Source organism: Lactuca sativa, chromosome 5 (genome assembly GCF_002870075.4).
Source record: "Lactuca sativa cultivar Salinas chromosome 5, Lsat_Salinas_v11, whole genome shotgun sequence".
NCBI classification, from domain to species: Eukaryota; Viridiplantae; Streptophyta; class Magnoliopsida; order Asterales; family Asteraceae; genus Lactuca; species Lactuca sativa.
Window position 1 is genome coordinate 191,230,078 of NC_056627.2, and position 10,492 is coordinate 191,240,569.

Here is a 10,492-nt window from a genome sequence, read left to right on the forward strand (position 1 = left end):
GAGAGATTTGAGAGAGATTTCGTTTGTAGACTTTGCTAAGGTTTTGCCCCGTAGTGCTAGGATTGTAACCTACACTACGCCTTGTTATGAGTGATATACACCCTCGAAGGGTACGTAATAATGTTTTATCAAGTCGTTACATCACTCACCCTATTTAGGGTTTAGGTTTTCTGAACATTTGAAACTTTCAAGTGATATTTTGTATTAAGATAGAGAGTTATACATCAGTAAACATAGAGTAAGCCCTATCATACAAGTACTAGTTGATTTGAACAGTTTGAATTGTTGACTTTTTTTGACTTTGACTTGACCAAAAAATGACGGTTGTCACATCATCCCCCCGTTAGAAGGAATTTCATCCCGAAATTAGAATTTCGAATGGGACTTCAAGGGTTGGGGAAAAGATGTGGGTATTTTTTTTTCATCTGATCTTCCCGTTCCCACGTGAACTCGGGTCCTTGTTTAGCGTTCCATCGGACCTTCACAATGGGTATGTGACTTTGTTTCATTCTTTTGATCTCCCGGTCCATGATTTCTACCGGTTCTTCTACGAAGTGGAGACTCTTGTTGATTTCGATTTCATCAAGAGGGATGACGAGAGTCTCATCGGAAAAGAACTTCTTTAAGTTGGATACCTGAAAGGCAGGATGTACGTTATTTAGTTCTTGTGGTAATCGAAGCTTGTATGCTACTGGGCCAATCCTGGCGAGGATCTCGAACGGCCGGATATACCTTGGATTTAGTTTTCCATGTTTTCCAAAACATATCATTCCTTTCCAAGGTGAGACTTTCAACAGTATACGGTCCCCAACCTAGAATTCCAAGGGCTTCCGTCTTTTATCTGCGTAACTCTTCTATCTGTCTCTAGAGGCTTTTAATCGTTCTCAGATTTGGGCAATCTTCTCGGTCGTTTGTCTCATGATTTACGGGCCAGTGAGAGTGTTGTCAGGAACTTGCCCTTTAGTTAGCTGCGTGTCACCCACTTCGGCCCAGCACAGAGGTGATCTGCACTTGCGGCCATAGAGGCTTCGAATGGGGCAACCTTGATGCTAGTGTGATAACTGTTATTATATGAGAATTCGATAAGCGGTAAATAAGTATCCCAAGCTTTATCAAAATCTACCGTACAAGCTCTTAGCATGTATTCTAGCGTTTATATAGTTCTCTTTCTCTGCCCATCGATTTGTGGGTGGTAGGTTGTACTCATGTCTAGTTTAGTCCCTAGGGATTTTTGTAGTGACTGCCAAAACAATGAAATGAATCTACTATCTATGTCGGAGATAATGGATATTGGTACACCATGCAGTCGCACGATCTCCTTAATGTAGGTTCTAGTCAGTTTCTCCATTTTGTCGGTTTCTTTCATTAGTAGGAAGTGCGCGGATTTGGTCAACCAATCAACGACCACCCAAATGGTATCAAGACCACCCATCGTCTTGGGTAACTTGGTTATGAAATCTATGGTTATCCGCTCCCATTTCCACCTGGGTATTACCGGTTGTTGTAGCAAACCCGAGGGCTTCTGGTATTCTACCTTGACCTTGGTGCAAGTCAGACACTTACCCACATAGGTAGCGATTTTAGCTTTCATGTTCGGCCACCAATAAAGTTTCTTGAGTTCCAGATACATCTTGTCTGAACCTGAATGAACGGAGTATCGAGTCTTGCGTGCTTCGTTCATGACAACGTCTCTGAATCCACCATACTTGGGAGTCCAGATCCGATTCATGAGATAACGAACTCCATCACCCTTGATTTCTTGGTTCTTATCCATCCATCTTAAGGCTTCACCTGTCATGTTTTCTGCTTTCAAGGCTTCCAATTCATCCTCTTTAATTTGTGTGGACATGTGTGAATGGATTGTCATGGTTAATGACTTTACTCGGCGAGCAGAGTATTCCTTCCTGCTCAGTGCATCCGCGACTACATTGACTTTTCCTGGATGATAACGAATCTCGCATTCATAATCATTCGGTAGTTCTACCCATCGTCTTTGTTTCATGTTGAGCTCTTTCTAGTTGAGTATGTGCTGAAGGATTTTATGATCGGTGAAGATAGTGCATTTTGTGCCGTAGAGGTAGTGTCTCCAAATTTTCAGGCAAATACCACTGCTCCCAGTTCGAGGTCGTGAGTAGTATAGTTAACCTCGTGTGTCTTAAGTTGTCTTGAGGAATAGGCAATGACCTTTCATTGTTGCATAAGTACACAACCTAGCCCTTTATTAGATGCATGGCAGTACATAACAAAATCTTCGGTCCCTTCTAGAAGAGACAAGATCGGTGTGTTGCATAGGGCCTGTTTTAGCGTTTGGAACACAGCTTTTTGTTTCTCCCCCAGTCGAAGGTTTCACTTTTCTGGGTCAAAGTGGTGAGCGGTTTGGCAATCTTGGAGAAGTTTTGAATGAACCTTCAGTAGTAGCCAACGAAGCCTAACAATTGACGGATTTTTGTTGGCATTCTTGGTGCTGACCAGTTCTCGACTGCCTTGATTTTGGAGGGGTCCACATGTATCCCTTTTTCACTAACTACGTAACCGAGGAAGTCCACTTCTCAGATCCAAAACTCGCATGTAGAGAACTTTGCATACAACTTCTCCGCCCTTAATGTTTCCAAGACCTACCGTAGATGTTGACTGTGTTCTTCCTTACTTCGTGAGTATACCAGAATGTCATCCATGAAGGCAATCACAAACTTGTCTAAGTAAGGTCGCCACACACAATTTATCAGAACCATGAACACCACTAGTGCATATTTTAATCCGAAGGGCATCACTACGAACTCGTAGTGACCATAACGAGTTCTGAATGTAGTTTTTGGAACATCCTCCTCCTGGACTTGTAGTTGATGGTATCTCGACCTCAGATCGATTTTCGAAAAATAGATGGCTCCCTGAAGTTGATTGAATAGGTCGTAAATTTGTGGTAGGGGATATCGATTTTTGGTGGTTAGTTTATTCAACTCCCGGTAGTCGATGCACATTCAGAATGATCCATCCTTCTTCTTTACGAACAGGACTGGTGCTCCCCGTGGCGAGAAACTTGGTCTAATGAACCCCTTGCTTAGTAGTTCATTTAGCTGGCTGGATAATTCTTGCATTTCAACTAGAGCTAAACGATATGGGGATTTGGCTACTGGGGTAGCTTCAGGAATTATGTCGATTCGGAATTCGTGGTACACCTGGAAGGTCTTTTGGAAATACGTCGGGGAATTTACAGACCTATAGAATGTATTTGATGTGTTTCACTGCTTGTTTCTTATCCACCATGTGGGGTAGGATGGCATGGTATTCCTTGCGTAGATATTTTTGAGCTTTGACCCAAGAGATGATTTGTAAATTTGCACCGGGTTTGTCGCCATAAATGACGAGAGTTTCGCCATTTGGCAGATTAAGGCGAACGACCCTTTCTTAACACAAGATATCGGCATGGTGAAGGCTTAACCAATCCATACCGATGATGACATCAAAACTTCTTATAGTGACCGACATTAGATCTATTTAGAATGAGTGTACGTTTAGAGCTAGTGTGCAGCCTATGTACATATCGTTTGTGCTTTCCATTTTACTGTTTTCCATTTCTGCTTTAAACATTTCATTTAGTGATTGGGGATTTTGTTTAAGTACGTGTTTGAATTAGTGGTTTACGAGACTCCTCGCCGCTCCACTATCGAATAGTATGCCTGTATATGAGTTATTGAGAAGAAACGTACTGGTAACCATCGTGGGGTGTTCAACCGCTTCCCCGTGTCCTATAGTCAGGACTCTCCCCATGCTACCAGTATTGGTGTTCTGTACCTTTGGGCAATCCCTTTTAAAATGTTCGGTTTCCCCACAAACATAGCAAGCTCGGCTTACCACGACATTGGCGGCTTGGTGGGCTGGTGCTTTACAGAAGCGGGCTGTATGCCCCTTTTTGTTGCAGTTGTTGCAGTGCATTTCCCGGAAAGTGCCAATGTGGTGAAAGTTGCACTTGTTTCACTTGGGTAGGTTTCCGATATATTGTCACAATGGTGTTGGAGTGGCTGGGGTAGTGGCAGCGTGAACAACAACAATTTGTTGTTTCTTGGTGGGGTCATGTGTTGTCTGGTCTTTCTTTTTTTTTTTCAATAATTTTCTCTTTTTTTTTCTCCCTTTTGGTTGCTCAAGGAATGGGATCATTATGCCTTGGTGGACTCCGTGATCGATGAGTCTTTGGGCCAAGCATTTGGCAATGTCGAAAGTAATCGGGTTTGAGGCTACTATGTTTCCTTGAATTTGGGGGGATAGTCCCCAAATTTTTTTCTCCACCTTTTTACTCTTTAGGGTGACCATCCCGAGACATAGTATTGCTAGATCACTGAATCTCGCAGTGTAGGCTGCGATGTAAGAGCCTGTCATCTTGAGTTCCTAAAGTTCTTGTTCCAACTTTTGCACTTCGCCCCTTAGGCTATATTCTTCCAACATTAAGATCTTCAATTCCTCCCAGCTCAATGACTTAGCCATAGGGAGGGTCAATGCCTTGATGTGGCCTTTCCACCAGGTAAGGGCCCTGTCGGAGAAAGTGCAAGCTGCAAATTTAAGTTTGCTTGCTTCGGGGCCCGCACAGATTTCAAATACTGATTCAGTTTTCTCTAACCATTGCATTAAAGTGATGAAACCCCCGCTTCCATTAAAGGATTTAGGTTTGCCAATGGTGAAGTCTTTGTAGGAACATTCTCTTGTGCGTCCCTGACTATCTCATTGATTAGAATTTGTAGCACCATTTCCTGCTCCACTGGCAGCATTGGTGCTGATGTGTGATATGGCAGCCACCACAACAGCTGTTACAACGGCCTAGAAAATAGTTGGTTCGAACTGTGGAGGTGGTGTCGGTGGTGGTGGCGGAGGTAGTGGTGGTGTTGTCGTGTTGTTGAAACGCCTAGGATTTCTCCATGGTGGCATATTTCTGCCATAAGTTTTAAAGATGAAATGATGGTAAGTTTTTAATAGTGGTTATGAGTCGGGTGTTATTGAACTAATTATATTAGTTTCCACATGCATCAAGTTCTGAATTAAAAGTATCTTGTAACCAATTCATAATGGAAGTTTATGTAAAATAAACTTATGAATTTTAATAGTGATGTCTCAAGTGAAAGCCTGTGATTTGATCCATACCAGGTACTTCTAGAATCAGTTGATGTATACAAGTTGCATGTAATTAAGATTGGAACAGACCTTTGAATTTAATGGGTCTACCCTAAGCCCACAACCAAAAAAGGAACAAGACCTAAAACGGGCCCAACAATTCTATGTCGATAGTGTCCTAATTACATATAACTTTAATGTATACACTAAGCAATCATAGATTTACCATGAGTAAATAATTTGTACAAACAATGTTATGAAACCTGTAGTAATACTCCCAATGAAATAAAATGCATGTCAATTTCATTAATATAATTTTAATACATAGCGTTGAAAATTTTGACCTTAAAGTAGGTCTACATTACATCAGTGTAAGGAAAATTTTGACAACATTATAAACCCTCGAATAGCATAGTCACTTAATCGTAGGGTCGAATATACATATACATATATATATATATATATATATATATATATATATATATATATATATATATATATATACTAGGTATGTTTAAGGCCCGTGCTAAGCACGGCCCATGAAGGGTATTTTTGGTATTTTCTAAAAGATCTATAAAATCACAGTGAAAAACATATTGAATTGCTCTTTCTTTCATTCCTACTTTTTCCATATCGATTATATAATGTATTAACAATGCTATTATAGGTAGACAAATATAAGTGCAGTACTATTATGCGTACAAAACATAGTATGTTACCTCTAATGGTACAAAGGATAAAGTGCATTGCTATTTTTTGGAAATTTTACATGGACAAACAACCAAAATAAAATTGCTTATATCAACTTCAATATGTGGATAAGAGTAATATGAAAACCAGAATAACAATGTAATTAAATTTTCTTACCCATAATAGCAACATGCATTTTCTTTACATGATAACATTGTACTTACAATTTTTGAAAACCAGAATAACAATGTAATTAAAATTTCTTACCCATAATAGCAGCATGCATTTTCTTTACATGATAACATTGTACTTACAAATTTTTCCAATAATATAAACCTACTTATAATTATAAACTCAAAGAATGTGAAAACAAATAAAGAACATTGTTGATATTGGCGTCGTATGTATTATATATGTATGTTGTTTTTATCGGTATAAATCTAATGTATAAAGCTATTATCAATGAAAATGTAGTTTTGTGGTTGTGTATGGGTGAAAAGTACATGTACAATGCTATTACTGGTCAAAATGTCAAGTATATTGCACATGATGATACTGAGAGTTAGATACGTTGCATGCTATTTACTACAATTTTCCAATTTTTAAACCTACCCCATCCAATATATAACTACTGCTCCTCTCTCCACCTTCCACTCAAGTCATGTTGCCATAGTTCAACCTAGAAAGCAAAGAAACGGTTAAATACTAAAATAATCATAAAAACAATGACTTTTCACCATAAATTGGGAAACTGATAGTTAAACTGAACTCAAGTATTATTTAAAATACAAAATCAGGGAAATAATTAAAAACATTATAACATAGGGCATTATTGTAAAAAAACCCAACAAATACATTAGTTTAACCGATTAAGTGGTGTCTGATATCCAAGAAACAAATAAAAAGGTAATAATTAGGTTTACATCATTCAAAAACACAAAAATCAAACCCATCTTATCGGGGATACATTGATATATGTATGAGATGTGAGGGAAGTCAGGCATGATTTCTTAATAAAGTGATGGTGCGAATCAAATCAAAGCCTAAATGACAACAATCAATGTAATTTTGATTTCCAACCAGAACACACCAGCAAAAGGTATGGAATTGCTATCATTCAAAATTTGCATGGTACATATTATAGTCACTTTTAAGCGATGTTAGGGAAGTCCAATACATTTGTTAGAAATTAAATCCAAAATTTATTCTTCTAATTTCTAATCTAGGTTTTCAAGTTCTCAGTGGCTTAACAAAAATGTGTATGCTTTATCATAAATGTTATTGTGTTATTACGTAGTATCTAAATAAAAATGCAATTTTTCATTTTATCATCAGACAACATGGAAAAACAATATAGCTTTTTGAGAACAACAATGAATCCCAAAATATTTAAAAAGTTCAAAATTTTATAAAAAAAATTAAGTAGATTTTCAAAACAAGGCAACATGTAAGTAATGTATTACTTATTTGTTAATATTACCAATTTGGCGTACATTACATATTGTTTTTCTTTTGGTCATACTCATACAGGACCAAAACAAAATGCAATTTATAGATAATTTTACTCTCCTAACATTTCATATTTGGGTATCTTATATTCCATCTTTGGCTATCTGATAATTAGCATAAGCAAATAAGTCAAAAATTCTGCAAATCAAACTATTCTAACAGATATAATGTATCATAGGTTGTTGGTTCTTATATAGGGTGTTTATTCGGTTGCTCTATATGGTTTTTTCCCTTGGGCTTATAAGAAATGAATGAACCTACAAATTTGCATAATAAGTGGTTCATACTTGCAACGGTTAACTTCGTTTACAATATAATTTATGCTATACTGTGGAGATATGGTTTTCAGAGTTCTTACCTGAAAGAACAATAATCCTTGAAGTTTGATTCCATTCTTCTTGCAATAATAAGAAAATATTAACACCAAAATAGTGAATAAATTCAAAAAACTCAATGATTAACATGAAAACTGGAAAAAATATATGCGGATCCTATCAAATGTGGTGCATCTAAGAAAAATTTCAAGGTAATCTTCATTCTTCTAAGCTTATGACATGATATTATAGGCTTCAATATTTTAAATGGAAATCAATAGCCTCCCAAAATTATAAAAATTAAAAATTAAAAATTAAAAAAATAATTAGGTAGATAAGTATTACTTCTTTGAAGGGGAACTATATTAAGCTTAACCCAATTTCTATCATAATAAACCTTGGTCTTGTTTTGCATTTGATAAATAGGCACTTCTTCCATTTGAAAAGGTAACGAGATTATAGTTTGATGGATTCCATGTAAGTGTGGATGTGGCTTGTTCTAGAAAACTGTAAGGAAAGCTAAGTACATAGATAGTCATTTATATTTGAAAGAAGTGTTTCATACGTAATCACTTATGTGTAAAGATGTATCGCATTCTCTCCTATATTCCATAAGTCAATGGATTAAAAGTCAACACCTGCAAAATAATGCTAGTAAGTACATACATAGTCATTTATTTATATTAAAATATGGAACAATGGAGTCACATTTTACAACTGATCAAGTTTCACACCAATCTCTAAAATGGATTCCTAAATTGTTATAAAAACATTTATAATGAAAAATAAAATAACACAATTCAAACCCAAACCATGATTATTTTTCACTTACAGTTTTGTCCCCTTTCTTGATGTCAAAAGCCATGGCATACCTATGTCCTAGAACTTAAAGCAGATTCAATATTATATTTTAGAAATTGAAAAGGCTTCCACTCCAAAAGAAGGCTTCCTATATTCAACTAAAGCAAATGCAAATTCCTTCATTCCTATTCAACCAATACTACAGCAATTGATAAAAGGAAGGCTTCACACATAAAACTAAAGTGATTCTAAATCGAAACTGAAAACTATTAGAATTATAGGTATTGGGGAATGAAATTTAATCATCTCTTAGGTATCAATAAGATATGCTAATTTTTTTGGGTGGATGATTACCTCTCCAGGTATGCAATGTCCTTCGTGGGCAAGAGCAACATGGCACATAAGTTTGTAACCAGGGTTAGACTAAAAAGTCAATTTCATGTTAATTTATGAAAAATAATAGCACCATCTATCAATAAAATATCATTTGTCTCTTATATACCATAAAACAGATATGAGAAGTCAATTATTCAATTTAGTTGTGGTTGGGGCATTTTAACAAACACCTTAATTACTTGCCACCGATGCATCCTTTCCTTTTTCTCAAGTCGAGCTTCATAATTCAGTGGACAAACATCTCATAAATATTTTCCCCTGTTGCAACCGTTCATGATAATTAGATATTGGAAAAGAGGTAAAATCATTCGAAGCTATTTTCCCATGTGCAAGCATTAATAATTACTAATGGAATTTGCAGATAGGAGAAAAAACACCAGTCAAATAGGTTTTAAGTTGGAAAGAAAATCCATCGATAGTTTGAAGTAGAAAAAGTAAGGAGCAACTAAAATCAATTTAGGGTTCTTATTTGAATCAAAATTAGTCACACAAAAAATATCTTCATACAAAACTCATATATTGAAATCTTCAAAATCATTTAAAAAAAGATTCAAACTTATCCAATAAAAGAAAATGGGTTTCACAATTCGCCTAAACAGAGAAAGAACTCACAAAGGTGTACGAATCAACCAGGAAATTGAATAGGATTTTCTAATTGAAAACCACAAAAACCAAATTAATCGTTTCTAATTTAACAATTTAAGAAATTGTAAAATTAATTTTGCATCGCAGGGATGATGATGGATTTTGAGAAAAAATTACTGAAGAAAAGGACGCGTATCAATAAGCAAATTATCAAATTACCCTGTGAAATCGGTAACGATGAACCGTCTTCAATGATAACATTTATTTTGTATGGAGGACTGTAGAATCTCGCGGGAAGGTAATTGGCGTGATGGTAAGCAATATTTCCGAACAAGTATCCCATGGCGTTGGTTCAGAGATGCCGAACGAGTCTCGCAATTCCATGGCGTCGGTTCAGAGAATGGCGACATGGCGTCCAATGAACACGGTGAAATTGGTGTAGGCAGAATGAGAAAAATAGGGTTTATATATATATATATATATATATATATATATATATATATATATATATATATATATATATAAAAGAGTAGCACCAACGCCTATCCGCATATCTAAGTCTATATCAAAATGTGAGTAGTGTAAGCACTACTGATGGTGGTCGGTCCTCCGTGTGCCATGAACTGAAGTCATGAAAGTCTGCATCTCTTTCACTTGATGTCCAGCCTCAAATACATGCCTTTCCATCATGGCTTGACGTTCCCAATATTCTCTTATCTCCGCCCGAGTCGCAGTGACTTCCCTCTGAAGGGCTTCAATATGATCCTGTATTCGATCATAATCTTCGTCCAAACGGCGAAGACGAACTGCATTGACCTGGGTGGTAGTGCCAACCTCCATGATTTGGTCGACTAATGATTGTGCTTGTCAAACATGGCGAGCAACATGGTGTACTATGATAGGGAGGGCCCTGTCTACTGAACCTCCTTGAGAGAGGTTATAGAAGTCTCGCTCCATACCATAGGGAGAGTGTTGGCCTTTTTCTTGGCTCCATCTTCTTAAGTCTACGACCCATCGGGGCGTCGAGCCCTGAAAGTTCAGTCTGGGTGCAGGGTATCGTACAACACGAGGTGAGTTGTAGACTTCTAGGTCCAAGT

At 37.0% G+C, this 10,492-nt stretch overlaps 1 long non-coding RNA gene across 1 annotated transcript; it reads right to left on the minus strand.

Annotated features, from left to right (window-relative positions):
• Positions 1–5,983: 5,983 nt before the first annotated feature.
• LOC111900453 (uncharacterized) lies at positions 5,984–9,826 on the minus strand. The gene is made up of 3 exons (XR_002853222.3): positions 9,615–9,826; positions 7,658–9,068; positions 5,984–6,469 (listed from the first exon to the last, which is right to left on the minus strand). It is a non-coding gene; the product is annotated as an uncharacterized LOC111900453 (long non-coding RNA).
• Positions 9,827–10,492: the final 666 nt, after the last annotated feature.